The following is a 19,056-nucleotide window of genomic DNA, read 5'->3' on the forward strand; positions in this document are numbered from 1 at the left end:
CCTGATTGACAGACACTGAAGTGTGAGCCAATAGTCTGAAACTGGGTCCTCTGCAAGAAAGCCATGTGTGCCCACTTCACATGATTTCCCTCCAGTTTTATTTTTGTATTCTTTTCATAAAATTTATATACCACTTGATTGTAAGAAAGAACTTTGAAGTGGTTTACAAAAAAATAAAATAAAACAATAAAATTACCACTAAAAAGGTTAGTTAAAACCACAATAGTATAAACTCATACAAATTTAAACTCATACAAATTTTCCAGTTGGTTGTCTGGTGAATCAGAGCTATGGTGGTGAATCAGAGCTATTCACTATGCGAATCAGAGCTCGACCAAAACCGGTGGTCACAAAGAAACCTATCTGTAGAGGACCTCATGCAGCTTCTCCACATGGGTACTGCAGCACCCCACTAAACCTTTCAAAAGTGGGATGGAGTCTCACCCTTAGCCAATTGCTTAATTAGCTTGCTCATTATAGGGCAATAAGCTGTTTTGAGTTTGCAATGTTAAACTGGAGAAATAGATTCAAATCTCAATAGAGGCCAACATTCACATTAATAAGTCATAACATGAAGAACCCAATCATTAAGAGCCCTTGATGGGGCAATCAGACATTACTGTTAACCTAGAGCACAATGGTGCCTACTGAAGACATTTTTGTTTAAGAAGGCTTTCCCTGAGGTGTGACTCAGTCATTTATGGAATATTAATTGCACATATGTAGAAAGAGTTGTTTTTAGAGTTTGCAGGGATGGTTTTATTGTTTTTAAAACTTGTATTTTAACTCATTTTCTCTTGTTGTACATGGCTTGTAAAATAAATAAATTTCTCACTGCCACACAAACTAAACTCCCTTGACTAGAAAAGGGTTGTTGATGTCAACATCAAATTTTCAGAAGCTCATAAGACTGGCCAGCAGTATTTTCTTCAAGTCATGCGCTTTACACCGTTTTCTTATTCCATATTGTGATTATTCTGATTCCTCCAAGGAAAGCATGACATGCGTGTACAGCACATGCAAGAAGCCACTCGTGGGAGTGTCAGACACCAAGCAAGTTGCAAACTAATTTTTAGAAACAACCTACTTACTAACAGTTACCTAGAAAAGGTCTTAAATAGAAAGTACTTATGTAAATTGTGAGTTTTCATGACGTTTGAAGCAACCATCATAACATGAAGTGTAAGGAAGTGATCTTGCCTCAGTTGTGTAAAGGAGAAAGGGGAATACACGCCTATGAATGAAGTGAAGGAGGAGTCAGGGGAGTGGGAGGGAGAAGTGGAGGTTATTTTCATATCAGTGGAGGGGAGTTAAAGAGCTAAGTGTGCAATTGGGAGCCACAAAATAAGACAACACTGGGTCTCACATCAAGGCAGATGCGGTGATAATAGGGCCTCATGTAGACCAAATACAGTATCTTGTTCTCTCTGAGGTGATAAAATTTGTGTACGGGGAATACTATTTCAGACTGCAAGGCGGGGGCTAACAATTTCCATCCATACAAAATCATATTGTGTGCACACAAAAATGACCAGGGAGAAAGGTTCAAGTCTAGCTTGCTCTCCCCACACCAAGAAAAGCAGCTGAAGTGGAGGTGGGTGATTTTTCAATAGAAAAGCAGCTGGAAGAGTAAAGCAGTCTCCAAGCAGGTGGGGTTAGTGTAGTTTGGCACAAAAGGTAGAGGTGGGGGGGGCGAATTGTGCAGTTGGACAGCTGATAAAATGCAGTTTTGAAAAAGGAGGATCAGGCACTTTAGTTTTTTGTGTTTATTAAGCATTTAAATAACAGGCCATGTCAAGGACAGAATGTATACAAATTATATACCGGTAGAATGCACTCAGTTTTCTTACTTATTACAAACGACTCAAACCACATTATAACACCTTTGTTTGGGCCTCTTCTTCACCTTCCGACAGGTGACGCTTCAACTCATCCAGGTAAATACCCTTAAAGGACTCTGATTTTTTTTGTGCTGGTTAGTTACTGAACTAAGGCAGATTCATAAATACAGCTTTGCTATACAGGGGTCAGAGGGACGCGGGTGGCGCTGTGGGTTAAACCACAGAGCCTAGGACTTGCCGATTAGAAGGTTGGCGCTTCAAATCCCTGCGACGGGGTGAGCTCCCGTTGCTCGGTCCCAGCTCCTGCCAACCTAGCAGTTCGAAAGCACCTCAAAGTGCAAGTAGATAAATAGGTACTGCTCCGGCGGTAAGGTAAACAGCGTTTCCGTGCTCTGCTCTGGTTCGCCTGAAGTGGCTTAGTCATGCTGGCCACATGACCCGGAAGCTGTGCCAGTAAAGTGAGATGAGCGCCGCAACCCCAGAGTCAGCCACAACTGGACCTAATGGTCAGGGGTCCCTTTAAAAAATAAAAATCAAACCTAAACAAAGTTACAACTACCCATCAAATGTGATTTGACCCTAATCACACCTTTGTGATCACATTTCCTGACTGTTATTTTGTCAGATCATCTCCTTTTGTTTTCACCTTCATTGCCACAACTTAACTGGTAAGCAACCTTTTCCTTCCAGAGGTGATGCATATTCAGCCATTGCCTGGCAAGCAGAAATCTAACCGATTTAACTCTCACGATCCACACAGAAGCTTAACCTATTGCCGTTTCTGCCTGCTGCGCAGCTGGTTAAAGAGCATAAAGCAGGAACTCACCTGTCTTAAGCGTCCTTCAGTTTCTAGGCAAGATAGCACATCAGGAGGAGGGCTGGACCAAAAAAAAAGGACATTTCCCCCTCACCCCCGCCTTCCATAAATCCTTAAGTTTCTAAATTTAGAGGCTCATGCCTGTCTATATCAGAATTCACACGCGAACCTAGGCTCCCTGGAAAGAGAGAGACGCACTCTACACACGCTCAGAAGCACTCTCCTCTTCACGAATCCCTCGCGCCCAAAGGAGGTTCCCGACTCAGAGGAAACCCTGTCAAACACGCAAGCGATCTTCCGCTGTCATCTCTTAAAGCGAGCCTTTGGATTAAGGGCGGGCTTCAGAGTTCAGCTCGCGTGGGGCGGGAAGGCAGGCAGGCGAGCTCCTTCGGCGGCCACTTTTAACTTGCAGGCAGCCACCCGCCCAAGCCCCACGCCATGACCCAGCAAGACGCTGGGCTCGGCGGGAGGGCGAGCGAGCCAGCAGGCGGTCGGACTGCCTGCCGAGGATAAAGGTGCCCGCCGCTTGACTGGCGGCCACTCCCCAAGGCGGCCCTGGGTGGGGCTTCGCGGGCCTCGCTCCGCGGGCAGAACCGGTCTGACGGTGGAGGCTCGGAGGCAGGGAGGGAAGCGCCCTCAGAGCCCTCACGGCCTGTTTCACCAATGTGGCGTTTAATCTGACCCGTCCATCGAAGCCGCCGTCTGATATTGAGCGCCCCTAAGGGGGCTCACGTCTTGGTCAGTTTATATCGCATTAGCCGTCTCGCATGGATATTATTATTATTATTATTAATTTTTTTATTTTTAAAGGAGGGAAAGACGTTCCCCACACGTTCCCTCAGCACTTGTTCGTCTCTGCCGTGGTCTTGAGCCGCTTCTGGTGGCCTTCGCCGCCACAGACGGGTGGGGAGGAAATATAACGAATACATCCCCCCCCCCGACAACCTGCTCTCTGCCCACTTTTCATAGGTTTTACCTCACCCCTGAGGGAACGCCGTTCGCAACAAAGCCTCTCTGGCATAAATGTCACCGGCCCAAGGCATTTTGGCACCTGGGGCAAACCACAAAATGGCGCCCTTCTGAGCACCAGGGGAGAAGGCATGGGGGAAGATCCACATCAGGACCTTTACCTTTTTTACATCAGGAAAAAGGGGGTGGGTAGGTGGGAAATAAATATCTACATCATGGGGCTCTGCTGCTGCTGCCGCCCCTGTGGATCCTGCCGCCAGAGGCGGTTGCCTCACCTTGCCTAATGGGTGGGCCAGCCTTGCATTACAGCTATACTGTAATAAGAAAGCAATGGGTATGTTTTGGAAGCCCTGATCTCCCACCTCACCCTCTCCTTAACAATAAAATTGCTTGCTGGATCCCATCAGCAGCACACCCATCATTTTTATCTGAGAGAAAAGCAGAAGGATGTGGGTGTGCAGAGTGAGATAAGGAGATATAATATCAGTTGGGAGAATGAGCAACTTGCCCCAGCTATGCGGTAATCTTTATAGTTGAAATATTCAAATATTATAGACTGAGACTTTTTGTGAGAAATGTATATGTTGTCTTTTCAGTTTGCTCTTGCAGAAAAGGAAAATGTTTTTATTAATCATGTAAATCATAGGGCTTTAAGAAAATTGCAGCAGGGATGTGTAAGGCTATAGGAATATTGCAGCCAGGATGTGGCGTGGCTATTGCTAGCATATTTCAAACTAGCTGTGGTCACATGTTCTATAGGGTGTTGTTTCTTTCGAAATCTTGAGGCTGGGAACTTTTCGAGAAAGATAAGTTCTGAAGAAATAGAGTATCTTTAGCAACCGTGGCCAGGGGCTTTTTGCAAAACAGGTCACGGTGTCACACACTTCAGTGAAATAAAGAAAGCTAGCCTTACTGCTAAAACAGTATGAAGGGGACAGAGGCTTGACCAAATTAGGGGCTCTGGGGAATGGGAAAAATTAACCAAATAAGGGGCTTTGGGGGATGAAAGAAGGGTTGGGGGGTTGGATTTTACATTGCAATAGACGGACGCGATAGGTGTTGCATTTTGAATGCCCCTTCCTAGTGGGCGGCAAAGGAGGGACTTGCGCTCAGGAAAAGGGTTTAAATATTCATGTTTTTGATAAGAAAGTGTGTGCCTGCCTTTTCAGGTCACCCACTTGCAAGTGTTTATTTTCAATAAAATATTGCTGCTTCATCAACTTTGCCCAGACTTTATTATTTCAAAGGGGTCCAGGACCTAAGTCCTGGCCTGGGGACCAGTGTTTCTATCGCACATTTTTGCACCTCATTTAGCCATGTCCCTTTGCTATGCCTAACTTTTATCTCCCAAGCTGAAGCTCTTTCCCCAAAAGACCTCATGTGGCTCTTTGAATAACTTGGCCAGATCTTCTAAACAAAGTCCCCTCATAGTGTTACACATTTCCATTTTCAAATGTGGAGCTGGCAGAACCAAACTGGCAAAACTCTCATCTGTTGTCCTCCAACAAATTACCGGTATTTAACAAGTTGCAACTGGATTTGATTCAGTTTTAGAATTTCAATCCAAGAGCAAAGGAGTCCCTCCGGCAAGGGAAAACTGGAATAAATGTCTGACAAGAATAATCATCTTTGGGCAGCTAACCTGTGAAGTTGTTACTTTTTTTGTAAATATATTTGTAAATACTAGGAAGGGGGCACTACCCCTATCCCTAATTTCAGTATCCTAGTCCCAAACTTCACTATCAGGTTCTGGAAGGCTGATGTCTAGGATGCAAGTTTAATCACACTTACTATGTCCCCTTGAACTTGGTTGATGTTACTTCCAAATAATTATGCATAGGAATAATTTCCATTGAACAAAGCAAAACTTCCTTCATAAATTTAGTGTAGTCCTTTGTACTCTAAAGCCATTACAGCAGCAAACAACACTGAGGAAACTTTTCACTCCCATTTTCCCACCTAGTTATCAGAAATGTCCACTCCTTAACCTGCAGGGTTAATTGGACATATTCCAGAATTGTTCTTGAGTTTTTGCTTGGCACTTACACCCTATTTTTCAAACACCTGAGCCTTTTTCTGCCATAGATTATTTTGTGCTTGAACAGAAATTGCTATTGCACCTTGTCAGCATCACTAGTGAGTTCCTTATCATAAATCCTTCAGGATAACTTGACTGGTATTTTTAATAGATATTTACTTTTTTCTATCATTTCTATTTTTTCCTTACATTCCCCTTACTTTGAATGATAATTTGATTTATTAATAGTACGTAAGCTGGAACTGTACACTGACTATGGCCTGCCCATTACCCTCCCCTAGCTGCTATAGACTATATATGTCCCATGGCAGGCGGGGATGGGTGCAATGTGTATGGGCAAATGCCTCCTAAGCCAAAGGAGTCTGCAAAGGTCCTTGCTTATCTCCATAACCAAAAAATATTTTAGAGAAGAAAGTAAATCATGCACATTTCCTTGATTTGCACAACTTGTACAGGTTACAGAATTGACTGGTGACAGAAACCATCCATTCCTTACTGTACTGTTTTTGTTTTTTTCTGGTCCATTTAATTTCATCTTCTTTATAACCACTGCCTTATTTGTTGTGATGTTACAGAACCCAGATGAAACGCAGGAAGGCATAGAGATAAGGAAAGTGGGTGAGTGGCACGTTAAAAGGATACCAGAATACAAGACATAATTCAATCCAGGCTTATGAGGGTTTAGTGTCAAAACTTCTTTTCAGCACTAGTGTTCATCCTAAACAGAAAAGACGAGTCTGCTTATGAGTATGTATAAAGTTCCTTCCTCACTGAATAGCTCTACTCAGTTAAGACGCAACTAGGATTGCATTGCACAGAGAACAAACTACAGGAAATGACTTTCTTCACACAATTTGTAGGGACTAAAACTGACTCAGGCTCAAAGTGTCACTCAGCTATGAAACTTGGGCCAGTGATTTTTTATTTTTATTATTATTATTACTACTACTATACTACTACTACAACTACAACTACTACAACCACAGCTACTAGATTTATTACCCACCCTTCACCAGCAAGTCCCAGGGCAGGCTACAACAATTTGAAATTTAGTATTAAACAGTAAATACAAATTACAGACATTGGAATAGAGTGGGTCCTGAAAACACACATCTCAGTTAGCTTGATCTGCATCACAGGGTTGTTATGGAGATAAATGTTTAAAGGAGAAAACCTATGTATACCACCCTATGCTCATCAAAGGAAGGGAATAATAGAAAAAAAAACATATTAATAGAAATATATTTTAAAAATGGAAAGAGTTATGTGACAGCTGTTGCTAGACACTACAGGAGGGGAGCGGAAAAGCTGCACATCATCCTTTAGTATGTAAACCCAATATTTATTGATTGATTGAGATTCAAAGGGTCTCAAAGGCAATTTACAAATAGCAAATACAAAAATAAAACGGAGTGGGGGGGAATAAACCATTTTTTAAAAAACCACAAACCACACAAGCAGCAAGGAGGTGAAGAAACAAAGTAAACACATCACCATAATCAAAGCAAAGTATATTGAACACAGCAAAAGTGGTGGTAGTAGCAGCAGTTTTAAAAGCTTTCCTAAAAAGCGAACTTTTCAGCACCTGCCAAATGACACATGGTGACTAGGTCAGAACTGTAATTCCATTGTTGCCTGCTTTAGATACATTTATTTGTCCAGGCCTTATAGACGTTACAGGAGCCAAGTCTCTTGGTCAAGGTACTGCTGAGTGCTGCTGCTGTTTTATGTATAGAATTATCAGTGTTGGATTTGCCAGTGATTAAACTATTACAATGTTTATTATATTATATTGTTAGCAGCCCTGTGCTTCTCTGATAACTGAGGAGGCATCTAAAATCTGCTGTTTTTTTCTCTTTCGTAGCTCTGAGCGGAATCTGCTTGTTTCTCTGCCCGTGCTGCCCAAGTTTTCTCCATGATGAAAATCCACAAAATAGATGAAAGCAAGCTAATATCCTCTTCTCCTGCACTTGGCCTCTAAGGTACACTCTTACTAATTATGAATTTAGTACGGCAGAGTAAGAATCTGCCCACACACAAACACAACTCCCTTGTAGCACCTGGAAATAGATCCATACAAAAAGCATGGGTGCATAGCAGGGACTAGTTTAACTGCTGCTTTCCAAAGCTACTCTACAGCGCTCTTCCTGTTTTAAGACAGAAAATTATTCAAGTGGTCATTTAATACCATGTTTTCATATACAGTATTACATTATAAAGTAGTTCCAGGAGCTATGTAACTCCCTAACCCGCCTGGAAGTTGGACTTCCTCTTAGTTCCATAACAAGCAGGTAGCCCTAAATACCTATAAGGGAAGAATTTACTAGAATGCAAAAGCCAAGAAAGTGGCTCTGCTCCTCCTCTTTCTGTATGTGAGAGGCCCAGAAACATAGGTTGGAGTTCAGGTCAGGAGATTTTTGTCTGTGGCTAAGCAGCCTAGGAGACTCAGGTGTGTATGCACACAAGCCTAAATGTCAAAAGAAATGCAAAAACTGAAACATTTAAAAATGCAACATGCTACTACAAAATATATTGAGCAAGTTTTACCAAATACTCTTCAGCTATTGCTGTAACCATTATTTCAGATAAAGCCGTTTTTCAAATAAAAAAGGGGGGATACACATCAAACAAAGGAAAGAATATCTGGGTAGTCCTGGTCATAGTCAGTCACTGTACCACTGGGCTGGGCTGGGCTATGCTCTTCAATTCTTCAATTTCATTTTTTTAATCAAATCAAGTATATTCAGTAATGTGGACTTTGATTAATCAATTTTGTATCTTGAGAGAGTTAAAATTGTTCAATAGATCCATAAGGGCAAAAAAAGATTATGCTGGATTAAAAACTACATCACTAGCATACAACTTAATTTTATTACTCATGTTCGGATCAGTTTCCTGAACTTGCCTTTCAGCTCTTACCTCTGAAAGGAGAGCTGAGGGACAGCTGTTGTTTATTTACAGACTCCTATCCAATCATTATATGCCACCCCTATGTCAAAACCCCAGGTTTCCTATCCCCTCCCCATTTATTATTATAGGGTTCTCCCCACACGACAGGTTTAAAAAAACTGAAGACAAAACTTTTCTAAATGGCATTTGCAGGGATAAATCAATAAGCCAAGGACAAGTTAAGCACCCACTTCCTGCCCACAATCCTTCCTACAAATAGTCCCAAGCTTTCTAGTAATGTTACACTGGAAACAGAGTTCCCCTTGTAATTTATAGTGTGCAAGCCCATCCCATCCATGAGGCGGGGTGAAGCAACTGCCTCAGATGGTGGAAGCTTCCAAGGTGACGCCACACAGGCATCCACCACTCTGGTAGAGAAGCAGCCCTAATTTCTGGTGAGATCTTGCTGGAAATCAGCACTGCTTCTTCTTCTCTACCAGTGGCAGGGACAGTGGGATGAACAAAGTGGAGGTCGCAGGGCAGTGCGGCATTTATTCTGTGAACTGCCCTGAGACCCCCAGGTATACGGCAATATACGTTGTTGTTGTTTAGTCCTTTAGCTGTGTCCAACTCTTTGTGACCCCATGGACCAGAGCACACGCCAGGCACTCCTGTCTTCCACTGCTTCCCGCAGTTTGGTCAAACTCATGTTCATAGCTTCAAGAACACTGTCCAACCACCTCGTCCTCTGTCGTCTCCTTCTCCCTGTGCCCTCCATCTTTCAGTATATAAATTATTATTATTATTATCATCATCATCTCCCAAAACAAGACACACCATCCCAGTTAGTGTGGCCTTGGTATCTTAGAGAGTTGCTGCCAGTCAGAGCAGGCAGCAGCAAGCAGATAGTGTACATGAACAGTCTGACACAACATGAAACATGCTAGGTTTTTTTCCACAGCAGTTCTAAAAATGAACTTTTTCTCCTTTTCAAAATTAAACCGGAGGTTCTCTGGAATTGTTCATACTTTGTGTCAACTACTAGATTGCACCATACCCAGCCCTGGTGATTAGCCTAATGCAATGAACAGACCTCTGCTCATTTCCTGCTATTTAAGCTGATGGTGTGTTTTGAATATTCCGCTGCACAGCATGTTGTTTTTCATGCTTCAGTTTAGCTCATGATGATATATATATATATATATATATATATATATATATATATATATATATATATATGCTTTCGTAGATTTTCACGGGTACAGGAATGCAGGTTTTGGTGTCCTCGGGTGTCTTCCCGTGTAAAAGTTGGGGTGTCTAGGCGACGTTTCGACGAGGTCTCACTCGTCATCTTCAGGCTGGTGCTTTCGGCTTCTTGTTACTGGAACAGAGCAGGATCTCAGTGTTTGAGTTCCTATAAATACTGTTGAGGGGGTGTGGTGTATAGCCTCCAATGTTCTGGGCAGAGAGGAAGTTCCCAGGCTAGTGTGCCTTTTCTTCTTTTGTTCCTTAATTACTTGAGGGATATCTTGAGTGATTTCTTGAGTGATATCCTGAGTACCACTTAGGTGGGTCATTAGGTGTGGATTAGTTGCTAAAGTCTTTGTGTCTTGACCTCTTGAACTTTGTGAAGAGTTTTTCTGAGAAGATGGCTGTACTGCACTTAGTTGTGCTCTGGCTTGGCTTCGTGTATAGGGGCGAGCTGTGGTTTTGTGGCCTGTGTCAGCCAGATCTGTGTAGGGATTGCAGGGGGGTGCAGCATCCGGAGGTGCCACCATGGTTTGGCTACTGGATGGTGTCTGTAATTTATCTGTGGAGAGGGTCTGGGTTTGGGTCTGGTGTGGTTGATTGGTGATGGCGTTCTGTGTGCCTCTGGATCTGGTGTCAGTTTTTGTGGGGAGGGCTAATTTCCAGATGTCTGGCAAGCGGGATGTGTCGTCACGCTTGTTCATGTTGTGAGGGTGTTTCTCTATCTCGATGGCTTCCATGATTATTCTCTTTTGGTGATGTTCCATGTTAAAGAGCAATTTGGAATCTGCAAAATTAATTTCGTGTCCTGTTTCTTTCATGTGTTGGAAAAGAGAGGAAGTTTTTTCTTCTTTTTTGACGGCATTCTTGTGTTCTGCGATACGTGCATTTATTCGTCTGTTTGTTTGTCCAATGTACGTGGCTGGGCAGACTTTGCAGGGTATTTCATAGACCCCTTGGTTTTCCAACTGGATTTTATCCTTGGAGAGCTGAAACGGAGACCTCACATAAGACAGACACACACACCAACAAACTCCACAAACTAGAGAAACGCCAGAAGCCCAGCCACCCTCCACAACAACCCATGAAACAAACAGTACATAACATATCAGACAGGATCCTCACCACAACTGAAACCAAAGTACTCTCCAAAGGTTTCAACTTTGCAGTCGCCCCGAGACGCATCCCCACAGAAAACATCATATGCGGAGTCGAAGCTAGCCTAACCAAAATCAAGCCAGATGAAGCCAATAAAATCAGACTTGAAGTCACCAACATCCTCTGCTCCAGCAAACCACCCAGAAGCAATTTACACAAAGAAGAACAGAAAGCACTCACCAACCTGAGGAAAGACAACAACATAATCATTCTCCCAGCAGACAAAGGTAATGCCACTGTTGTGATGAACACATCGGACTACCAAGCAAAACTATCAAATCTACTCCAAGATCCTACCTACCAACCTATAAAAACAGATCCCACCACCTATCTGGAAAAAACCACCAAATCCAAAATAAAAGCCTCTCCTATCAGTGAAGAAATCCAGCTAAGAATCATCCCCAGAGAAAAATCATCCAGATGCCCCAAACTCTACGGCCTCCCCAAGATACACAAAGAAGGAACACCACTCAGACCAATAGTCAGCTCCATAGGCTCACCTCTACAAAATCTCGCTAAATTTCTCGCCAAGCAACTTCAGCCCTATGCAGAATCCATCTCTTCACACGTTCCAAACTCCTTCCAGTTCATAGAAACAATAAAGAAGCAAAACCTACATCCTAATGACCTACTTGTGAGCTTCGATGTTGTATCTCTCTTCACACAAGTGCCCATTAATGAAGCCTTGACAGCCATTCAAAACAAATACAATCCCCCCGAATACATCTTGGACCTGACCAACCACTGCCTAACCAACACGTACTTCATCCACAATGGACAAAGATACAAACAGATAGAAGGAGCACCTATGGGATCACCCCTCTCACCGGTCATCGCAAACCTGTACATGGAACACTTTGAAACCAATGCTTTAGACAAGTCAGAACACAAACCCAAACTTTGGCTCAGATATGTTGACGACACCTTTGTAATTTGGCCACACGGGAAGGAAAAACTGGATAGCTTCCTCACACATCTCAACAGCCTACACCCCAAAATACAATTCACTATGGAAATAGAAGCCAACAACCAACTTCCCTTCCTTGACGTCCTAATCTACAAAAAACCTGATGGCTCCCTAGGACACACTATCTACCGGAAAAAAACACACACCAACCGCTACTTACATGCACAATCACACCACCACCATGCACAAATAAACTCCGTAGCCAAGACTCTCATCTCCAGAACCAAACGCCTGGCTGACAAAGACCACTTGACAACTGAGTTACAGAATCTCTCAAATGTGTTAATTGCCAATGGATACCAGCAAAACAGGGTTACGAAGCTAATCCAAAAAGAAACACCCCCCAAAAACCAAGACACAGAAGAAAACAATGGCATGGCCCTCCTTCCTTATATCAAGGGCACTACAGATAAAATTAGCAAAATCCTCCATAAACACAATATCAAAACAGCCTTTTGCACCAACCAAAAAATAGCCAATATCCTCAGAAACCCCAAGGATAAAATCCAGTTGGAAAACCAAGGGGTCTATGAAATACCCTGCAAAGTCTGCCCAGCCACGTACATTGGACAAACAAACAGACGAATAAATGCACGTATCGCAGAACACAAGAATGCCGTCAAAAAAGAAGAAAAAACTTCCTCTCTTTTCCAACACATGAAAGAAACAGGACACGAAATTAATTTTGCAGATTCCAAATTGCTCTTTAACATGGAACATCACCAAAAGAGAATAATCATGGAAGCCATCGAGATAGAGAAACACCCTCACAACATGAACAAGCGTGACGACACATCCCGCTTGCCAGACATCTGGAAATTAGCCCTCCCCACAAAAACTGACACCAGATCCAGAGGCACACAGAACGCCATCACCAATCAACCACACCAGACCCAAACCCAGACCCTCTCCACAGATAAATTACAGACACCATCCAGTAGCCAAACCATGGTGGCACCTCCGGATGCTGCACCCCCCTGCAATCCCTACACAGATCTGGCTGACACAGGCCACAAAACCACAGCTCGCCCCTATACACGAAGCCAAGCCAGAGCACAACTAAGTGCAGTACAGCCATCTTCTCAGAAAAACTCTTCACAAAGTTCAAGAGGTCAAGACACAAAGACTTTAGCAACTAATCCACACCTAATGACCCACCTAAGTGGTACTCAGGATATCACTCAAGAAATCACTCAAGATATCCCTCAAGTAATTAAGGAACAAAAGAAGAAAAGGCACACTAGCCTGGGAACTTCCTCTCTGCCCAGAACATTGGAGGCTATACACCACACCCCCTCAACAGTATTTATAGGAACTCAAACACTGAGATCCTGCTCTGTTCCAGTAACAAGAAGCCGAAAGCACCAGCCTGAAGATGACGAGTGAGACCTCGTCGAAACGTCGCCTAGACACCCCAACTTTTACACGGGAAGACACCCGAGGACACCAAAACCTGCATATATATATATATATATATATATATATATATATATATATATATATATATTCAGTAATATATATATATGTACAGAAAATTTATAAATCATTTAAAGAGATCCCTGAGTGGTATACATAGAAAAAGTATTGATAACACACAGTTAAAGTCCACAACAATCCAAAACTCACTTTTTCCATATAGTCTTTTGTTTGTCCTCATCACCCTCATTTACATGCAGTTTGCCTATGGTCATCCTTGCTTTCTTTTGTCTGTCCCTTCTTTCCATTGCTGCTCCACAGTCTGTCTTAGAGTATAAGCTCATTGAGAGCAGGGACCTACCTATTTTGCCTTTGTAACTGGGTAAATACCATGTGCTCCAATGGTATGAATGAACAAAGAAAAATTCAGAAAAAGGTTGGCAAGTATAGAACTTTTCCTTCCCATGCTTCAGATGCCTCCCTAGGAGCACGGAAATCCAATAAGATAGTGGAAAGAAAGTATGATGTAGCATTGATTTTCTCTTGCTAATATTTCTTTTTAAAATGTAGCATCCATGCTCAGGTCAGTGCAGCACTCTCCCTATCTGCAATAAGCAAGGGGGAGATACAAAGATGCTCTCAGCAGTTCAGATGTACTGAACGAGCATACCTGAGATCTGAAAGTAACCCAGATAATCCTTCAACTGCTTGGGATCCCTGTCTTGTATTCAGATAATAACCCTGTGTCATTAATTATCACTGAGTAAAATTACTTGGTCCAGATTTCTGATGGCCTTGGGGGAGGGTTTGAAACTGCACGGCTCCCTAAAAATTGGATTAATCGTTAAGGGAGAGCAAGTTCTGAAAAAGGGGGGGGTACTTTTAAGGATATATTCTTTAAAAAACAACAGGGGAAGCTTCACCTTCGTAGCTGGGCAGCAGAATGTCCTATGGGAACAACACTATGTCAAAAGCACTCTTCCTGATTTGTTGTTGAAGGAAATGAAGTTGTATTTTGTTCTTGAAATCAACACCACCTCACAGTTTGCATAAACAAGTAAACCATGAACCAGCTGCATAGGTGTGTCTGACTGATACAAACATATATTAAGCATTTAACTAGGACTATGCACTCTGTGAAGTTGATGTGAAAACTACTAGTTGTGGGCCAAACTAGATATATTAGATACATTAGTCAAGTTCATTGATTTCAATTAACCTACCTGAGCATGACATAGTTGGATACAGCCCATTGACCTGTTAAAAGAGACAGAATGTCTGCAGGAAGCACTGTCAAAAAAGAAATTGGCAACCCTTTTTATGCACACATCAAACCTACCTACTCTAATGCAGTCCCACAGTGCTTCTCTGAAAATCAGGATATGGGCAAGTTAAGGGTACTTCTGCATTTACTGTATCCCCTCAAACAGCAATAGTTACTCCATTAGTAACTTCAGTAATAATATGCCTCATCTTGGTTGATGCAGAAGTCCTCCAGCTGATATGTTTATTGAGCATTCATTCTGATTTGCTTGCACAAAACTTGTGTGGAGACTATACAGTGTCCACCCTTTATTGAGCATTCATTCTGACTGGTTTGTGGGGAGCTTGTACAACAAGCAGCACTCATCCCAGTTTGTTTGCCTGGAGGTTATATGTCTTCCTGTCCATCTATTAGTATCTCATGCTTTTTAGTGCATTTCCCCTAATTGCAAAAAGTATGCTTTTCTCTAAATAAATAAATATGTGAATGTGTTGTGCCAGAGCACTTCAACCCACTTCGATTGTGGAAACCTAAATTTTGAGAATGTGACTGAATGCCTCTTGCAAAATATTGGCAGTCCAGATGCAACTCTGCAGACACATTGATGTGAACAGGGGGCAATGTATTCCTCACTGCAATGTCAGCATGAACAGATCAGAAGGAAGTGTTTAATAATGAAACTACTACTACTACTGTTTGAGAGGGCAGGTATGAACATACCCAAATTTCCTCTCCCTTGTGTTTTTCCCAATTTACGTATTTTCAAAGGCACCTGCCCCTAGCTGCTGCCAAATGTGCTGTTCTAGGAGCGATTTCCTATACTGAATTACTAATATACAAATAGCTTTCACGTCTGAAACTCAACCACAGCATGCAAAAATTCCACATTAGCCTGAGGAGCCTCTCCAAAGACGTCTAAAAGAATAAGATAAGTTTTTATTTAGAAAATAATAATGATGATGTTGGTGGTGGTGATGCAATCCCCACCAAAGCAGAGACACTGAATATTCAAGTTCACTGAACTTTGTGGCTATGATGTAATTTAAATGATAGAAATTAGAATACTGCAGAGATGCTAAATTTCTTTTAGCAAACAGAAACAAAGAAAATGCACTTCTTCCTCTCCCATTGTTAAAAGAAAACCGCTTTCAAAAATAAGGTTGGCAACACAGCAGCGCGCTGCCTGGCGGTGGGCAGAGCCATAGCAATAGCTTCCTGGCAACAGGATCATGGCTGCTTAGTGGGAGGGATGAGGTTGGGAGCTCCAGATTGGCTCCATTGGTGAAGCGTTCAGTTCAAACATTGCTGATGCCTCATTCCCCTCCCTCCCTTCCTCACCATTCTGGAAAATAAGATACATTTTAATATGAGCTATATAAAAAAGAAAGCAAAATCTAATTGCAACAAATAAAATTTGGATTAAAGTTAACTTTCCGGGCAGGCACATAATAAACATTTTTATGATGTGAAGCATCTGCTGAGGTAAGTACATCAAATAAGCATCTGATTTTTTTCCCCAAAAACAAATTTGAGAACACTATAAAGGAGATATGAATATTGACAAATATTTACAAAACTCAAATCATCCAAACTGCTTAAAAGATGGACACCATCTGTGTTTCTGTAATTTAGCATACATCACAAAATCATACCATACTGAAATAAATTTATATTTTTGATTTTGGCCTCCAATGACTCTAAATTTGAATGTCAAATTTCCAAGTGACACAACATCGCATAGTAATTCAGATTAGCTCCTGCCAAGTCCCTAAAGAATTCTGCAATTGTGAATCATGCTGCAATAAGAAAGTATATAGAAAACTCTTTTTATTGTTTTTATTAAATATTTTATTGGGTTACAGAAGTACATGTGGCTCTGCCTCACTGGAAACAAATCTCCTGGTCACCAAATTTCACCAAGACACTATTTTTGAGAAGCAAAATAAACACACACTTGTTTCTAGAGTTGCCAGCTTTTGAACTAGTCCCATTTGATTTGCATCAATTAGCAGGTCATAATCCCTGCTGTGGTGGGGATGCGGGTGGCGCTGTGGGTAAAACCTCAGCGCCTAGGACTTGCCGATCACATGGTCGGCGGTTCGAATCCCCGCGGCGGGGTGCGCTCCCGTCGTTCGGTCCCAGCGCCTGCCAACCTAGCAGTTCGAAAGCACCCCTGGGTGCAAGTAGATAAATAGGGACCGCTTACCAGCGGGAAGGTAAACGGCGTTCTGTGTGCTGCGCTGGCTCGCCAGATGCAGCTTGTCACGCTGGCCACGTGACCCGGAAGTGTCTCCGGACAGCGCTGGCTCCTGGCCTCTAGAGTGAGATGAGCGCACAACCCTAGAGTCTGGCAAGACTGGCCCGTTCGGGCAGGGGTACCTTTACCTTAATCCCTGCCGTGAAAAGCTTTCATCGGCTAATTCCTGCATACCAAGCTCTTTTAAAAGCTACAAGAATAGGGGAAGCTGTGTGCCCCTCCCCCAAACTGGCTACACTTTCTCTTCCTCATTTATGGCACATCAGCCCCAGGGCTTTTCTCAAAATATGCACTTTAGTGGTAGGGACCTTCACATTTGTCAAAGACCTAGAGAGCAGTTTTCTTGCTGCAACCTTACATCTGCGTAGAAACTAATCCAATAAGGTTTGCTATCAACTCGCAACACTCAGTTTTTAGACTGACTTGTCCTCTGCAAGTGTTGAGGAAAGTGGTTAACATGTGTGGCAGCGGGCATTGAAATGAGGTGCCGTAGTCCACCCCATTCCCACTGCCCTTTGTCAGGTGGAGGGCAATTGTGTGCCACAGGGAGTCAACTTTTATTCATGAGGTTGGCCCTGCATTGTGTGCAGGCCTGGGAAATCAGGGTTCTACATGGAGGGCTGATGATACATGTATAGAGTCGGAAGGGATCCTGGGGGTCATCTAGCCCAACCCCAATGCTATGCAGAAAAGCTTGCTCATTCCCACCTCTCCCTCTCATTTATTAGTTTAATGATTTTCCTAGATGGCTGAAGGGGTTTTCTTGCTTTCTCTCCCTCCCTTCCAGCTTTGTTTAACATCCACTTTGATGCAGAGTTCTGGAAAACCGGAAAGCCTGCTCACTAATTTGTGGCAATGTGGTTGGTGCTAATAAAGAGATTGTCAATTACAGCATTTCAAACAATTTGTTTTAAAATGTTATCATCTTTAAAAAACACAAAAAGTTACCACCTTATTTTTAAAAAAGCTTAGCTAGTTCTTCAAGTTTGGAACAGGTTGAAAGGTCAGGATTTTTTTTATAAAGGAGGCCATTCTCCCCGCCCCCCACTCTAGCTGCTCACCACCACACACACACAGTGCTTTTCTAATGTGCATTGCACATTCATGCTTCCCATGGAATAGAAAGGCCTTTGGGAGGGTTCTGAGCAAGTGTCGTCACATGCGCAGTGATCCCTGCAGCCAAGGAGATTGTTGCAGGAAAGGAGTGTGTATCAGTCTTCCAGCCCCAGCTTGCAACCAGTAACAAGACCTAATACACCCAAGAAGGAACCACCTAGTAGTGGAGATCAGCCAGAGTCGGGGGCATAAAAATGCAGAGAGAGACTGGTGTGTTGGGGAGGGAGATGTTGTGCACAGTGAAACAATGACTTAATGTATAATCTTGGGCTAAGCAGGCTCACTTTCTTGTGTGATCTGCTTTGCATGGGGTTTGCATTTTCTTCTATGAAGTTACTTACAGATTGCCTTTCAGACTACTGCCTCCATGCCTCAATGTCTCTCATCTGTAAAGTGAGCAAAAAATTTTTTTTACAACCTCCTCTCTTCTAAATGTTATATTTGTTCATCATATATTCATACAAGTAGGAAAAGCAACAAAATGTTGTGCTGTGGGGTGCTTCTGTTCATAATTCCAGCCACCACCTCTTGCAGAATACTCCATTCCATTTCCCCTCCACTCCTACCGTCTTCCCCCTTAACAGCCAGGATTTTGTGCCCACTAAACATGCTTAGTCCTCATTGTGCTGTTGTGGATTTTTTTTTTTCTGTTGAGGGTTTTATTCTTTCCTAAAGTGTTGTCTGGGGCTAATAGGAGTTATGATAATAAAAATAATAACTTTATTATTTATACCCCACCCATCCAGCTGGGTTTCCCCAGCCACTCTGGGCATTAAAAAATTGTAAAACGTTGTTGTTGTTTAGTCATTTAGTCATGTCCAACTCTTCATGACCCCATGGACCAGAGCACGCCAGGCACTCCTGTCTTTCACTGCCTCCTGCAGTTTGGTCAAACTCATGTTGGTAGCTTTGAAAACACTGTCTAAACCATCTCGTCCTCTGTCGTCCGTTTCTCCTTGTGCCCTCAATCTTTCCCAACACCAGGGTCTTTTCCAGGGAATCTTCTTTTCTTGTGAGGTGGCCAAAGTATTGGAGCCTCAGCTTCAGGATATGTCCTTCCAGTGAGCACTCAGGGC

General features: G+C 42.7%; 2 protein-coding genes across 4 annotated transcripts in view; one reads left to right on the forward strand and one right to left on the reverse strand.

The window, feature by feature from the left end:
* Nucleotides 1-19,056, reverse strand: part of GPR160 (G protein-coupled receptor 160) — a 52,618-nt gene that overhangs the window by 23,041 nt on the left and 10,521 nt on the right. Inside the window, exon 1 of one of the 2 annotated variants that reach the window (XM_081911336.1) lies at nucleotides 2,668-3,299. The exons of the other annotated variant lie outside the window; for it this stretch is intronic. The gene's annotated coding sequence lies outside the window, so the exon portion shown is untranslated. Of the gene's footprint in view, nucleotides 1-2,667; nucleotides 3,300-19,056 lie in introns of those variants that run through there. 2 annotated transcript variants of the gene reach the window in all.
* LRRC31 (leucine rich repeat containing 31) overlaps nucleotides 3,307-19,056 on the forward strand; it is a 111,683-nt gene continuing 95,933 nt past the window's right edge. For both annotated transcript variants that reach the window (XR_014168256.1, XR_014168257.1), the window contains exons 1-3: nucleotides 3,307-3,396; nucleotides 6,241-6,283; nucleotides 7,530-7,647. The gene's annotated coding sequence lies outside the window, so the exon portion shown is untranslated. The remainder of the gene's footprint in view (nucleotides 3,397-6,240; nucleotides 6,284-7,529; nucleotides 7,648-19,056) is intronic.

The sequence above is a fragment of the Podarcis melisellensis genome (genome assembly GCF_964234715.1).
Source record: "Podarcis melisellensis genome assembly, chromosome: 5".
Taxonomy (NCBI): domain Eukaryota; kingdom Metazoa; phylum Chordata; class Lepidosauria; order Squamata; family Lacertidae; genus Podarcis; species Podarcis melisellensis.